We start from the raw sequence: 17,350 nt of genomic DNA, 5'->3' as shown, positions 1-17,350 counted from the left end.
AGGCAGAGGCAATATGTAATTTTAAATGCTTTCCAACTGAATAGCTGAGCTAATGCACAGCAAAGGAACTAATTCTTAACTATGGTTAACCACAAGTTAATAAATATGAATGAGGCCTGCTGTATTTAATTGCTTTCTGTTGTCTCTTTATTTTTTCAAGCTCCTTTCTTATAAATGATGCTTCTTCCTGCCTCTGTTGCTGAAATCAGAGATCACAATCATAGATCCCCCCCCAAATTATTATGGTCTCTTCTCATGTTCTTCAGGCAATGAGCTATTAGCTAGTTGAAACAAGAAGATGATAAGCTTTATTGGAATATGAACTAGCAGTTACATACTTCTTCCATACTGCCAGATATTTTTAAAGAAATCATGTTGCCTCTTCAATCCTTATGGAAGAAGAATTAAAATAATTGAAACTATTTCTGAGTTATGTTCTTTTGAATAACAGAGTTAATAAAGCTGTGTCATTTCTACATTCCATTAATATCTGTAAGAAATATAAATATTGCTTACACTTATCTGTCTTTCTTCCCTTTTGTCCATATTTGGACTGCTGTAGGAATTCTATGTGTAAACACACACACACACAGTGTGTAACACTCAAGTGACTTTTAAAAAAAAACTATTTTGTCAAAAAAAAACCTGGTAGTTTCTGTGCTGTTCCAGACAAGTTCAGGACAAAGGCCAAAAATAAATTCATGCAGATGGTATATTTATGTCTATTGGGTGTATTTAAATTCTAGTAAGCATAATTAATATCCAATGAAGTCCTTTTTCCTCAATTCAGCCTGTGTATACACTACTTATGATTTCCTCAGTTGGGAGATATGTAATCTGCCAAAAGTCATTGCATTGCGTAACAAATTGAATAGGTAAATAAAGGTAAACAGAAACATTTTTAGTGTAAATGTGAGTAGATGGGGAAAATGACAAGAAAATCTGCTTGCATAGTTTTCAGTTTGAGTAGATTTTTTTTTCCTCATGGAGGCAGCTCATGAGCTTAGTCTTTTCATTATAGAGGCCTTTGCAGTTTAGCAGTAATTCCTTTTACCTTTTATCTTCTGAAAATGATAGGTAGAAAATGGTTTCAGGGTTAAGAAATGAGAAAATATTCTGGGGATGATCTTTTAAAATTAAAACATTATTAAAATAAATGAATTTGGAGAAATTATAGGAGAATAAAACTTTAACTTGGCACAGGGACTGTAAGTTGGTCCTTTTTACATAGAGCCTGTGGGAGACATTTAATTAGCATCAGTCATACCAAGAATGAATGAATACAGAATTCGATTTCTTTACATTTTCCTGGCTTATAGATAGGTCTTGATCTGGCCATGTGCTACTTATTGTCATTTTTTTTCTTTAATTAATATTGTGAGAAGGGAAACCTGGGACAGTCAAACATCTACTTTTTGAAAGTTTTGATTTCTCATCTCAGCCATTACTATACATTTTCCTGAAGTCCTAGAACCGAATTCAGAATGAGAGTCAAGGCAGAGAAGATGGACATTTTAGTAGGGCAGGTAATGGCAACTTTTCTTCACAAACTTAATGAAGTAAGAAGGGTCCATTTAGTAGGCCATCAAGTCCTAACTCCTGTTCTCTGTAGGAATATAAGAGAAAGGGTTCAGGACAGATGTCCTTTCTTTGCTTGATAACACTCAATGAATGGGAGCTTCCTGCCTCTCTGAGGGATTAGTTCCAGTGTTCTACTTTTAAGTGGCTTTACTCTTAAAAGTCCCCCTCCCTCACCCATAGTATTCAACTGGTTTCCACCTTCCCATCTTTTGGATTAAGGTCTGAAATGAGGGAGGTTCTGTGATAAACATCTAGCAGTTTTTGCACAAGTAAACAATCAAGATGTCTGTTTGCTATTGTATCCGAGAAGCCACACCACGCTTGGGGGCAAGAGTGCAATCAAGAGTTCCATTTCTATTTGCCACAAAAGAGTCTGGGCAGCATGAAATAGATGGGCCTGCTCTTACTTGTGTTGCACTGTTGATGTGAATGATCCAGGAAAGAAATATTTGTGAAGAAGATAATTAAACTGTAAGATTGTGTAGCTGTCTTCACAACTATATATTACCAGAATGCTTGTTTTCTTGGGGATGCAAATGGTTGCCAAGTCTGTCACCTTACATAGCTGAGGGACTGGAAATGCTGACCATTTCACACTGAGAAATGCAGTTAGGGACTATTCATGTGAATCATGTGAGTGTAAAGATAGGTTTATGTTTCTGACAGAATGGTTTAGCAACGAGGCAATAAAATGGAGCATGTTACTTCAGACTAAGTTTAGTTGTTAAAATCATGTGTTGTGTTTTATATAATTAACAGAAATGTTATCTGTGAAATTGGAAATAATGATTTGGGTTCTCTGTAAGTTTTGGTAATCTAACAGGAGTAGGAATACATAGCTTTGTATCCTGGGAAGAACCATACAGAGGGTAATTTCATGCACACATAATTTATACAATCATTGCAACATTTTCATTGTCATATTGCAATGAGTTCCACATAGAATGCATGCATATAAAGAAGGTATAATCTGAAGTTGTAAATTTGGGATTTAAATTTCCTCCCAATTAGCTTTAATGGATGAGCACCATCAATTTCATTCTGAAATAGAATATATATCTACTCTCTCTCTGCCATCAATGAATATCTTTATTCCACTTCCCTTAAAGATTTTTTATTATCTGTGGACATTTTAGCAATAACACTTAGACTTACAGTGCTTTAAAGCCCTCTGTATGCGGTTTTCAGAGTCAGCATATTGCAATCAACAATGTGAGTCCTCCTTTTACTGACCTCAGAAGAATAGAATACTGAGTCTACTTTGAGCTGGTAGGATTCGAACTGTCAAATTGCTGGCAGTCAGCAGTCAGCAGAATTGGCCTGCGATAGTGCATTCTAACCACTGTGCCACTATGACTCATGATTTTGACAACTAAACTGTAGTCTGAAGTAATATACTCCATTTTATTGCCTCATTCCCAAACCATTCTGTTAGAAACATAATGGTTTTGTATTTTGTATGTTTGATGTTGATCATATTGATCAAATTACAGAGCAAATGTATGTGTGTGTGTAGTGTGTGTGAGAGAGAGAGAGAGGGAGGGAGGGGAGAAAGAGAGAGAGAGATTTGGTGTAGCTCACATAGTTAGTTCCTGTTCTTTTGGAGATGAAACATGTACGCAGTTCATGCTGCCACTTTCTTGTTATACCACATGCAGCCATTCTGTTCTAAAAGAAATATGAATTTCAGAATCTTGAGTGTGTCAGATGAAGCCTAAGTCGCATGTATGTGTTGAGGAGGAGCAGATAGGTCAGATAAGTGGTTTCAATTTTACTTGACAGCCTCTTGCTAAGATTTATGATATCGTGCAATATATACATGCTTCTACATAAAGGTTTTAATCATGTCATGCAAACTGGCCTTCCCTTCCCACTGGAAATAATGGTGCCAGTCAAAAAAATGCATTAATGGCCTTTTGTATGTTGGGTTACAGTAATGGTGCTATTAGCAAGAGGCACAAAATGTCAGAGAAGTAATGGGACTTCACCTTTTCCTTAGACATGTGGACATCTCTAAGGAATTTAGACAATTCTGCATGCATTGGTTCAAAAAATGTCTTATCAGTTGGCATCTAACTTTGTTGGCATTAGCAAAATAAATTCATTTTGAGACATACTTGATAGTTCTGGGAAATTCTGATATTGAGAAAACGACAGGTCAATGTTTCACCATTCTTCCTTTATGAGAAAGCAAGTGATTTTTTACTTTCACAAGTAGCAATTCATTTAACTCCATTCAAAAGATCTTTCTTTCCTTCCCCTGCTTCAATTTATGTATTACAATTATTTACATAATTCTTGAGAATGGTAAGTCTACTTAATTTTACTTTTTTGGTAAAAGTATATGAAGTAGAATTTTATATACATATAAAACTACATATACTGATTATGTATATAATATATAGTATGTAAGCAAGCATGGTTGCAAATCTGCTGTAATCAATATACGTTTTTTCATAACTGAGAACAGACTTGTGACAAATATCGAAAACTGTCCTTATATTTCTGGATATTATTGTGCTTTAGTGGCATTTTCCAGATTCTGTTGATTTGTTTTGACCAAGCAAAATCCATCTTTGCATGTTAGATGCTGCCTGCAGAACAAATGAACAGGTAGCTAAGTAATAGTGTCTGACTTTCATCTGAAGTGTTAACCATGGAGCCGTGGTGGTACCCTGGTTAGAAAGCAGTACTGCAGGCTACTTCTCCTGACTGCCAACTGCCAGCAATTTGGCAATTCAATTCTCACCACCTCAAGGTTGACTCCATCCTTCTGAGGTCACTAAAACAAGGACCCAGATTGTTGGGGACAATAGGCTGACTTTGTAAACTGCTTAGAGAGGGCTGTAAAACACTGTGAAGTGGTATATAACTCTAAGCGCTATTGCTATTCCATCTGGGTGAATAGTCATTTGGTTTCTGTGATTTGCACTGTGGATTAAATGAGTAAAACAGTTTGATGAAATATTATCAGCAAATGCTGGACTGTGGATTTTGGAAAAGATGAAAGGGAAACTTGTTGGAAACTGGGTAATGAATTAGACTGGATGGAACAGAGTTGGCTGTAGTAAAACTTTCTGTTTGCAAAAGTTTCTGATAGACACAGTTGTAAAAATTATGCTGTAACACCAGAAATTGATTAAGAAAACAATATATGGGGGTTTCTTGGCTTCTGTTGGCGATACCATCACATAATGACCAAAGGATGAGGACAGCAATGCGTTATCACTCTTTTGTTAAATATTCTACACATCTTTCATACATATTCCTAGACCAGAAAAAAACTAACCAGTGGGAAATCATGGCCATAATATTATACATGTAAGAAATAAAAAACACAAGAAAAATCTTAAGAAGAAGGACTTAACAATATTTCCTGAACATTTGTTCCTGAGGCCTTTCCTGTTACTGCCATACAAACTCTTATGACTCATCCTTGATGAGAACAGGTTTATTAGAATCCATTTAATATTGATTTTGACTTTGGGACATGACTTTCCCAGATCTGACAGATTTCCAGAATCCAACCCGTGACGTGTCAACCTTTTCCTTCCCTTCCCTCCAAGTGTTCTCAGCAATGTTTTCTTCTTTGTTATTTGGCAAGTGACCTTCTGCTAGGATGGCAGGAGAGGGAGGAAGCACCAGTGAGCAACTTGCACTTCTAGGCATGTACTAGTAAGGACTGAAGTGGGAATCTGATTGCTTTCTCTGCAGTAGCTGCCATACATCTTACTCTGGGGAAGATAAAATCTAAAAGCAGAAGCATTCATTTTCTCTCTTCCTGTATAAGACTTAAAGCTGTTCTTCCTGCTGTTTCTTAATTTTTTTCCTCGCAAGTTCACTTTTTGTAAGATGAACTTTTGAGCATTAAATAGGTTTGAATTGTGCTATTGCCTCTTTGCCTACTTTTTCAAATCGCATCAGCATTTTTGAGTGGGAAGATTTAAGCATCAAAAAAATGAAGTCACCTCTTGGTTCAACTTTCAAGGGTTTAGTCTCGTGTATCTAATATCACACACACCCAACCAACCCCACTCATTCCTCTCCAAACCATTAATATTAATTTCTTAATATTTCTTAATTTCTTATAGTCTTACTCTAAGTATGGTTGTTTGTGCTTTAAGCACTCTTTTTCCTGTCCGAATTACATATTGAGGGGCTTTTTGCCGGACATTTTGGACATTGGACATTGAAGGGACATATTCATGTTTTGATGAGTTTTTATTTATTAGTTCAATGTAATGGCTACCCATCTCAAATGAATTATTCTAACAGCTAATTGTGTTAAGAATATAAATAACAGAAGGGCAAAAAGAAAAGAAAACACATCTAACAGCAGCCATGGTGAAAATAGACCTATCAAGAACAATTAACATAACAAATTTATGGACTCAACCCCATCTCTTTCCATCATGCCCAGGTACAGAACCAAGTATTGAAGGACTTACACCTGACAGGTCAGGACCAATCTGATTTCCAGGGACATGATGTTCTAAAGCATGAGTGCCACAACAGAAAAGGGTTCCTGGTTTCTACCAGATGACACTCCTTAATAGATGGAACCTGGAGTAAATCACTTTATAGGTCACAAAAAGCCCTTGAATTGAACCCAGAAGCACTCTGGCAACCTATGGAGCTCATGGAGCAAAGATGTAGTGTGCACCAAATGAGGAGAAAACATAACTGCTTGTGCTGTTACTTTCTGCACTGGGTCATCTTCAAGAGCAGCAGGTCTGAAGTGCAGAGGCCATTGCAATAGCCCATTTAGGAAGTGACTAGAGCAAGGGTGTCAAACTGGTGGCCCATGGGCGGGATATGTTACACACAAGCCACACCCACCCTGGCTCCACAAAGGCAAAAATGTCATGATACATTGCGATACGTCAGGTGACGTGATTGAGTTTGACACCCATAGGTTAGAGCATGAGTGACTACAAGTGGGGCCTCATGTTCTAGGAATGGATACAACTAGTGAAGAACAAAAAACTATGTAAAAATCCCTCCGGTCATAGCTGTAAACTTTTCTTCAAAGAGGAGTCATGAATTCCCCCCCACCCAGGACTGTATGTGCTAGTTCTGTTTGTGGAAATATGACTCTATCCAGAATTAAAGATGGAAAACTCCTGGAATCAGGAAGCCATAGCAATAGCACTTAGACTTCTATACCACTTCACAGTGCTTTACAGCCCTCTCTAAGTAGTTTCCACAGTTAGCATATTGCCTCCAACAATCTGGGTCCTCATTTTACCAACCTTGGAAGGATGGAAGGTTGAGTCAACCTTGAGCGGGATTGAACTCCTGGCTGTGGAAAGAGTTAGTCTGCAATATTTCATTCTACTGTGGCTCCTTTAAGTTGTAATACCTAAAGTCACTCAGTTTCATTAGAGTTGAACTAAAGTCTGTTCTTTCCCACCCAAGCTCCCACAATCTCCAAGATAAAATGCCCACAGCTTTGCCTGGGCAGATAGGAATGGAGCTGTAGAGCTGAGTATCGTCAGCATACTGCTGATACCCTACTCCACGCCATTGAATAACTATACCCAGTGGCTTCACTGGGTTAAACACCAAGAGAAGAAAGAACTGAGATCTGTAGGACTCCACAAAGCAGGGGGCCAGGAGCTGAAACTCTTTTCCCCTATCAAGGCTGACAGGAACTTATCCTAGGGAAATTGGGGGGCAACCCTTCAGCATAATATAGTACCATCCATTCTCAGTCTCCAGAGCTGATCCAGAAGGATGCCATAAGTAACAGTATTGAAAGCCACTAAGTGATCAAGGAAAACGTGGATGAATGCACTGCTCCAATCCCTCTCCTGTCAGAGGTCATACCCAAGCTCAAATATATTGTTTTGGTCCCATGCCCTGGTTTGAATCTGACTAAAAAGGATCCAGGTAATCCATTTTCTCCAGGATTCTCTGGAGCACCTGCACAACCATCTTCTACACAACTTTCTCCAAGAAGACAAAGTTGGAAACTGGACAAAACTATCTAGTACTCTAGGGTTTAGTGATAGCCTCTTGAGGAGGGGGAGAACCATTGCCTCTTTAACAGACAGCAGGACAAAGAGAATTAATCACCCCAAATGTCACCATCTGGGAGGCCTTGGCCACTCAGGCCCTGGATAACCAAGAGAGCCCCATGACTGTCATGCTGGTCATGAACTCTTGAGCTTTCTCTGACCCCACTTCTAGAGACAAAAATTCCCCAGGACTATGCCTGACCCCACATTCTTTACTCCCAGCCTTGCCAGCTTCAACCCTCACAGATCAGATTTTTTCACATGAAAAATACAATCTTAATATAAATTTAGTCATGTGATACCTGTTCCCTGATTCCCCGCTCTTACTTTTGGTCCATTAGTTAATTCTTTGCAAAGGACACTTCCATACTGCAGGCTAAGCAGTTGGTCAGAGCTGTCTTTTTAAAGCCAACTTTAGATATTCCAGTGGACATTGCAATGAGTTGGCAACAAGACTAGATGCTCAGAGCTGAAAATGACCACTTTAAAATCTGGTCATTCTTCTGCTTTGTGCCCTTTCCATCCACCCAAGAAAGACAAATCTGTCTGGATGCTTCTTCATGAGACTGGTCTATCTGTGCCAGTATTCTTATTTTAGGGGATTGTTCTTTTTCACTAAGATTCTTCTTTGTTATAGAACTTCCCTGGGCTTTTCTTTTGCTTTCTTGCATGTTTGTGAGAAACTTCTCTTTCCTCACATTATCTCATTTAACACAACCCATTCCTCCTTCCTTCTCCTTCCCCTTCCCCTTCCATACCACTGTGTTTTTGATGCTAAAGTAATGTAAAGCAACAGAAACAGATTACTCTTCCATTTTTCCTATTACTACAAAAGTTGTAGACAAACTTTGGAACAAGAAAGAAGTGGAAGTTCAGCTTGACATAAACAAGGAAGCAATATTCCTATATTACAATTGAAATGTATTTTTTAAGGGAAGAAAAAACAAGGTTTGCATCACGGAGAGCCAGGAGTTGAAAATCAAAGGAAGCATGCTAAGCAGTACTCACTGCAACATGGCATGGCTTGAATCGGGAATGAATACTTCAGGGTGAGATACTTCTTTAGCCATTGTTGGATCAACCACAAGATTTTATATCTATAAGCCCAGCAGCCCAGGAGCAAATGACCAGCCCCTGGAGGGAAGGAGATGTTAGACACTGCAGACAATCAGAACTAAGGCTGCCTTCAGATTGGAACAGAGTGTGACAGACTCTTCTCTCTGAGGAGCATAGGAGGCTCTTGTTGGAAAACATCGGTGCAGGGTGAATTTGCCATGGGCAGGGAGTAGGAGTAGAAGGATATTGTCCTTTCCTGTGTTCTGAGAATGATGTGGATCTATGCTGTGATGGGCCAACCAGAAAAAGCAGATCTGCCCATTATCAATGTTCTAGAGTCCAAAGCTGGTTGTTTTCTGTCAAAAAGTGATTTATTTTGTGGTTAGCTTTTGGTCCAGTTCAAATTCCTATGACCAAAAATATATATTTATCAATTTCTGGTAATTTTTTCCCTTGTATTAGAATTAGATGAGCATCCCTTTGAAAAATATAGTCAAATGCCTAGGAAGGAAATAAAGACCTAGGTCACACCCCATCCAACAGCCTGATAAGCAGGAAACAGTATCAGATAAACAGCCAGAAAAAAATACCTTAATCAAGAACCATCCTCTCCACCTCCGCCCCCCCCAAAACACCTCCTGATAGGGTAAGCTGCTATATATAAACAGTCAGCAAACTCTGCTCTCCCTTGCAGTGATAATGTTACTTAGTCTGGTAATGAAACATCTACAAGAGACCCACCAAGCTTAAAGAAGTAAGAATCCAACAATTTTATTTCATTTTTATTTTTAACAATCAAACTAGCTAATACAAAATGTGATATATCTATACTGACAATGTGCATGGACATTAAAGTGAAATAAAGAAAGATGATTCAGAAAGTTATATCATAAACAGAGTTGATATTTCTTCCCCTGTATCCAAACTAACATCAGTAGTGGTCCATATATTGGCAAAGAGCACATTTCAGAATTCAGTATTGCAAACTGGACACAGCATTGTACTATAATAGTTTTAGACCCCACTTTCAGAACCCATAAGTTTTTATATCTTGATAATTCATAATATGAGAAGATCAAACACACTGAATCCTTTACCCAGAGCATTTTGTCTAAAGTCAGATTTAAAATTTCGTGGTAATAGTAGGAAAAACTCAAATCAGTCACTGCTCCTTGTGATAAATTGTTTTGTTATAGAAAATCAATTAGTAACATTTATTGAAAAATATCTTGATAGATTATATTAGAAAATATTTAGTTACTAGATTGTCCACTTTTTTTTTGAATATTCTCACTGTACCTCATTTTTTCATACCCATAACAGGAGCTTAGCATTCTGTAGCCACTGAATTTGCTTAATTGTCACTAACCTCTGTTCTTTTCCTCTGTAACATCCCGCCCCCCCATTCTTTAAATCTTAAAGTTCCCCTGAGAATGTCAATATCTGCTTGCTACTCAGGAGACCAATTTTAGCTACTTATTTCATCATGGTAATTCAGCACCTGAGTTTGTCATTAATGCAGGATCATGATTAATGTATGCATAATTAAATTGTGTGTAAAAGCACAAACCACTGAGAATTCCTTTTCAAATCCCTTACATGTTCACTGTACCATGTAATTAACACGAGGAACCTATGTTTCTGTACATAATGCAGTTTAACCTACAAAAAATGCTGATTACCTGTCCCATAAGTCATAATTAGCTCATGACTAGATGCTACTGTAAGTACTATGATTACACAGCAAAGTAATTGAAAAGTTATATTGCTCAATTTCTGTCTTTTCAATATCTAGTAAAATATCAACTACCAAGATACTATAAGGTGTTGTATAAAATATGTTGACCATATATGAGAGTTGTATTCTCTCATAGACTTAAGGGATGTTTGGGTGAGACTTAAATAAATGTGGACTATTACAGTTAATTATTATTCCAGCTTATTGGACTGGATCTAATAACAATATACATTGATTTAATATGACTACTGGACTTATATTTTAATCTGGGACCACTGGATCAATGTACATGCAGTGTAGATACATGGCAAGCTACTATATACAAACAAGGAGCAAACCTATGCTCATCAGCATTGGTGATGTTGCCTAGTTGGGTAATGAAACACTTGCAAGCATACAAGCAAGTTCAAAGAACACCAAGGACATCTCATTTCAACCCTGACCTACATACATTTTTTTCTTCTGGAGCAATGTGCATTAAGCCATTGGAGGAAAACAAAGTAAGTGTTTATCTTTGATGCTGGTTACACTGAATGGATTTCCATTATGGAATTTATAGGATAGTGAACCCAGATATGTGAAACTGCTTCAAATGTGAATGCATTAGACCAGGCGTGTCAAACTCATGTTGTTACGTCATTGTCATATGATCAGAACTTTTTTCCTCTTCACTAAACCAGGAGTTTGACAGCCCTGCCTTAGACTCAATACTTTTTTAAAAAATGCATTAAAAAAACCCATTTGAACTGACCAATTTATAGATTGCATATATGATTGTTTCTTTGTCCCATAACAATAGTGATATTGTCTGCAACATCTATTAGTGTCCAAGTTGTTTAACCCAAAACTTAATCTTAACCTTTTTCTTGATTGCCTATTTCATTTTATCTTACCATAGGAGGAACTGTAGAGAACTTTGAAGCCTACTCACTTAGCTGTTCTAATGTGGTGATGAACTGAAATTTTAGATTTTGCCTTTTCTCTTTTTCATTATTTTATTTTCTGTATTTTCTCTTTCTCTTTGTTTTAAATCAGGGGTCCCCAACCACGGTCCGTGGACCGGCACGTCCACGGAACAACTCCTACCAGGTCGCTGGTTGCTGGCGCCGCCATCTTTTTGATGAAAAGTGCTTCCGTGAGCTTTTCGGTAGAAAGCTCACCGGAAGCACTTTTAATCAAAAGAGATGGGCGCTTACTTCGTGAGCTTTTCTGGCAGAAAGCCATTTCTACCCAGAAAAGCTCATCGAAAGCGCTGATGCCGCCATCTTTTGATGAAAAAGTGCTTCCGTGAGGTCACCGGAAGCACTTTTTATCAAAAAGATGGCGGCGCCCAGCTGATGCCGGTACTGGGCCACGGCGCCCAGTTGATGCCGGTACCAGGCCGCTGCATAAAAAAGGTTGGGGATCACTGTTTTAAATGATCAAGCTGATAACCAGTTGTAGTTGTGTTGAAACTCAAGACATTATTTTATTTTAAAAGTAGCCTAGTTTATCTTCAGTGGACCCTACTGCTTTCAATGAAAACCAAAGTGGTAAAATCTAATTATAGAAACTTCAGGGTAAAGAATGGCACGTGTCCTCTTTATACAAGTATCTATTATTAATAATGACTATCTGGGATTAAAATAGAATCACCTCTATACATAAAGAAAGTACCAATATTTGGATAAATTAAGAAAAAAATAAAAGATTCACTGAAGGCAAAAATGAGTAAGAGGGATTGCTGAGTTACTGTTGGGCATGTGAGGCTGGGGAGAGAAACTGAAAAATAGAACAGACAGGAGATAGCTTGGCTATCCTAGAAAAGATCAGTGTCCCAAAGATGTTTTCTCAAGAGGCAATGGGACTTTCTGGTTTTTCTCTGAATATGTTTTGCTTCTCATCCAAGAAGCTTCTTCAGTTCTTGGATGAGAAGCAAAAAGTCTTCGAAGAAAAAACAGAAAGTCCAATTGCCTTTTGAAAAAGCACTTTTGGGACAACCATGACCTGGATGATTGAGAATCTCCATAGACATTCATCACTGCAAGTTCCAATAATACTATTAATAACAATAACTTCAACATCAGATATTTTATTCTACCCTCCATGCTGAAATGTAATGCAAAGTTCAATAATTGAGTTAGCAGCCCATATGTTTTCCGTTAATTCTAGTATACAAGACAGTAACCCATAATTGTGGAGAACATAATCCTTTAATACCACTACAATGCTCCAAGTCTTTTATTCCATACCGTTGCCATTGTTTACACATAGATGGGTGAGTATTAAGCGATGAGCGTGTGAGAATTCAAGATATCAAAGCTATCCCCTTTCCCCCTTTCAGGAAACATGTTCCTATGTATACTTAGTTTTTCTTTAGCTTAGCTGTCTGTAGTTTGGCTGGTTGCTGCTAATTACTCTATGCTGAGGCAGGTTTCTGTCTTATATCTATGTCTGTTACACCTGGCAGGTGGTTATTTATTTCCATCATCTCAATATTTCTGTAGCAGAGAGAATGTAACTATACAGATCCATCATTCCCTCCCCTCCTGATTAACTTGTAGATTTTTCTTAAATCTTGCTGTCCAATTTCTCCATCTTCTGGGTAACTTGATTTAAAAATTAAATAAAAATGACACTCCCCCCATAAGAACATTAAAGCTCATGCAATTTATCTGCAGTCTCAGGTTAAGGGCAGATATTGCTAGCATTTCCAAGAGATGTGACTTCTGCAAGGTTGTTAAACTCTGGAAGGAACGCTAACATGGCTGCCTCAGTATCCACAGGCAATGTGAAGAGATAAATGGTTGACCCTGGCCTGTGTCAGGTTAGGATTGATGCCACTATCAGCTCCAGTGCCTTTCCAATGATTTTTTTTTTTTTAAAAAAATACCTTTCTGATAGAGTGTGTTATCTAGTTACTGCCATGAGGGCAATAGCCTGCGGTGGGGTTGGGTAGGGGAAGGGAAGGGAAGAGCAGATGGGGGAAGAAGGTCAATTTAAGAGGACAATCTTTGTCTGATTAAATGGGAAAGAGCCTTGTTTTTAAAAAAAAGGAATTTAGGAAATTAAAAAAAAAATGAAAATAGCTCCTAGGTGTAAGGACAAGAGTACACAAAATATGCTACTCCTCTCTTCCCTCATACAATAGAAGATGCACAAGGTTAGGCAAAACTGAGGGATGCAGCACTGTTAACAAGTTGTAAAACATTGCATGAGAGGGAAAGATAATGCCATCTTTGTTTAAAGTATTGTGACATTTAAATTATCTCAATATTTCTCACAAAATTCTAAAATATCCTCAAGATTCAGAATCTATACATTTGGTAGGAGCTTGACTGATCTTGATCTGGTCTCATTTCTCAGGGCCTTAAACTTCATTCCTCACCCAATGAAAAGTCCAAACTTTCCAGTTCCTTAATCCAGGCCTCCCTTTATTCTTGAATATCTGCTTCCGCATATTCCATAATCACCCATAGTTTGTTAAAGGGTTATATATATTTACTCACTCTAGGTGAGTAAAATGAAACATTCCCACCAACCTATGCCAGAGCCCCATACTGCTACTTTATGAAAACTTTTTGTGTGCATTTAAAAGTGAATTATATACTTCATGTTTTGACTGGTGCATATTTTAAATGATTGCTGCTCTGCCCCTTTTGAAACTGTAATCTGTAAAGAGGCTGCCACCCCTGAAAAAAAGAAGTCAAATATAAAATTGCAGCCAGAAGCAAAACTGATTTACATTATTTGTCTCCCTAATCTACTGGAAGGAGAGTAGTCTTGACTTAGGGCCACAGCTGGGAGTAGAATTTCAGCTGAGGGACCCACAAGATCAGACCCTGTTTTATGACCATTTTATGGTGGTTGTTAAGCAAATCATATGGTCATAAGTGCAAAGCCTGGGAAAAAATGCCAGAAACCAGCAAAAAATATCGTGAACTGTGGTCATATGTACACAGGGCGCTGTAATTAGACACAAATGTGAACTGGTTCTCAACCTGCTGAAATGCAATCATGTAGCCACATGGGTGGATAGCACAACGTTTTGCAATGAGATCACTGTAACTCTAAAATTAAACTACCTACAAACATTGCTATATTAGCTATCATATCCAAGATTGTTTCTTTGAAGACTCAGATTTTTCTTTATTTTTGTTGGAGAGTTATCCCCTTTATATAAAAAAAAAGTTCTTTGATGCACTTTTCTTTCTCTCCACCCTTAAAACATGCTTTAATAATAACAGAATTATAGAGTTGGGAGGCACCTTATAGGTCATCTAGTCCAACCCCCTACCACCCAAACAAAAGAATTTCTGACAGATGGCAGTCAAGTCTTGAAAGCTTCCAGTAGTGAAGCTCCCATCACTTCCAAGGGCAAGCTGTTCCATTGGTTGATTGTTCTCACTGTCAGAAGATTTCTCCTTATTTCCAGGTTGAAGCTCTTGATCAGTTTCCATCCATTATTCCTTGTCTTGCTCTCAGGTGCCTTAGAAAATAGTTGGAATCCTTCCTCTCTGTGGCAGCCCCTCAAATATTGGAAGACTGCTATCATGTCTCCCCTGGTCCTTCTCTTCACTAGACTAGTCATGCCCAGTTCCTGCAACCATTCTTCATATGTTTTAGCCTCCAGTCTCCTAATCCTGGTTGCTCTACCCTGCACTCTTTCTAGAGTCACAACATCTTTTTTATAGTGCGGTGATCAAAACTGGATGTATATTCTAGGTGTGGTCTTACTAAGGCTTTATAGGGTGGTATTAGTACCTCACTTGATCTTGATTGAATCCCTCTGTTAATGCAATTTAGGATTGTATGGGGTTTCTAGATATCGTATGTAAGTTGTACTTGCTTTGATGGACTCATTTTAATTTCCTATATTGATGCTTCCAGACTGAACTGCATTATGCAATTATGCTAGCTTTTAAACAGATGTGCCTTTTAAGGAAAGATGCTGTAACAGGGCCACCATATTCTATAGTAATGATATGTATACAGATAGGCTAAAGAAAGCATATTGTTTTTGTGTTAGGAGTGAACAGATGTGGTGCTGGAAATTGAGTGGCCGGGCACTCATTTTTGTGTATACATAGGTGCATCTGTTTTGCATTGGTGGAAAATGAGAAACTTAGCTAAATAATTTAAATACTGAAAAGGTATGATAAAGGTATGATAAAGGTATTAGTTTACTTGATGTTATTGTCAATCTATTCCACTTGTTTGTGGTTCTGCTATAATAAGCATGATGTAGCATTGTCGTCTGATTAAATAACTTTCAGTAGATGGGCAGAATTCTTTATTAGTGAAGAGCTTACACATGTATACTCTAATTGCTGTCTGTTCATATTGCATTTAAGCCTACCTGCCCAGTATACTAAACAAAGAAAACCCTATTTTTAGACAATTTAAGCATTAGAATATTAATTTTTTGTTGAAAAAGCTTATATAAACATTCATAAACTCTCTATTATCCTCAGTTACTTTAAAGCTAATTAAAGGAGAGAATAGACTTTGACCACCGCTTCTGATTGTTCACCTTTCATGTACTGTAATGTTTATTGATGAGCATATAAAATATTACGGAAGCCATCATAAGGCAGAATATGAAGTATGATCATGTATAGTAATTGCAAGTACAGTCTTCTATGCTCTTCCTTATAAGGCTTGAGTTTACATAAGTCTCTGGCTTGCCACAATCTTTCTGAAGAAGCATTCCTCTTCTATATAGTTTATTGCAACTTGTATGGGATTGCCTTATTTTTTAAAGCTGTATTTGGTGCAAAATGCAGCAGTTGATTTGTAAGAGCTGCTATACATTAAGGGATTCTTCCATGGACTCTGCATTTGTTACTAGTAGGTTTTGGGTACAATTCAAGGTGTTGTTTTTGATCTAAAACTAGGTGTGCATCTATCCGTTCAGTAGACCCATTCTGGGAAGATTGTTGAAGATTCTAACTTGGTTGAAAGAGAAAACAGTGTTTTATTTGTGTTACTGATCCTCTAGAGTATTTTCTTTATGACAATAGAGTTAGAGCCCTCCTTCCTTACATTTAATCCTACAAACTGAGCTGGCTTTTAAGAGTTAATATCTGTGTCATTCAGGACAACTAGTACTTATGATTATGAATTTTACATTTTTAGTAAAGATTTTGTGATTATTAAGGAGTTTTATGTATTGTTAGAAGATTGCTGTGATTTTTAAAGTTTATGCTATCATCGGTTTGGGGGCATGAAGTTGTATAAATATAGAGCAAATAAATAGTGTTTATTCTATATTTATGCATGCCCTTGTACTTGTTTGTCAACGGTACTGATTATGTTGTTGGAATTGGCCTACTGACTAGTTCTTGGAATCAATCCAGTCTAATATAAATACAAAAATGTGCATTTCTTCCTTGATTCTTTTTAATGTCTCAGTTTTAGAGATCTTTTACAGTTTTTCTTCCACATGGTATTCAGTTTCTACCCAAATCACACTCTCTCACATACTTTTTCTTTTTCTTTTTCTTTCTTTTTCTTTTAAAAAGTATAAATAAACAGCCCAACCTAGAACTAATGGGAAATTTCCTCTCAGCAGGAACAATTAATCAGAGGAAAGGTTTGCCTTAAGAAGTTGTGGATGAGACTTCCGGTTTGTCGGCTTCGCGGCGGCAGGGATTTGCGATCCCTGCCGCGCTAGCCGCGGGCTCCGACCCAGATGGGAGCTAGGCTGCCTGCAGGGGCAGCTGAAGGTAGGGGATCCGGAGTGGGGTTTGGGGTGTTGCAGACCCCTCCCGCCGTAGAACCCCTTTTCCAGGGCAGTGCAGCGGGATCCGTTGGCCGCCACAAAGAAGCTGGCAGCCGGGTAAGAATGCGCAGGAGGAAGTGGAGAAAGTGCTTGTGAGGAGAAAGTTTTCTTGGCTCCTAGGACTCTAAGACATATTTAATAAAATTCCTGAAAAGTATGACTTTCTGAATAATACCTGCCAGAAGAGAAAAA

General features: G+C 37.9%; 1 protein-coding gene across 1 annotated transcript in view; it reads left to right on the top strand.

Annotated features, from left to right (window-relative positions):
- PKHD1 (PKHD1 ciliary IPT domain containing fibrocystin/polyductin) overlaps positions 1–17,350 on the top strand; it is a 282,605-nt gene that overhangs the window by 69,682 nt on the left and 195,573 nt on the right. The window lies entirely within an intron of this gene.

Source organism: Notechis scutatus, chromosome 1, assembly GCF_049901735.1.
Source record: "Notechis scutatus isolate UNSWTSFEM ecotype Mainland chromosome 1, rNotScu1.2, whole genome shotgun sequence".
Lineage (NCBI taxonomy): Eukaryota > Metazoa > Chordata > Lepidosauria > Squamata > Elapidae > Notechis > Notechis scutatus.
Note: the sequence above shows the minus strand (reverse complement) of the source record. Positions and strands in the feature narration are given on the sequence as shown.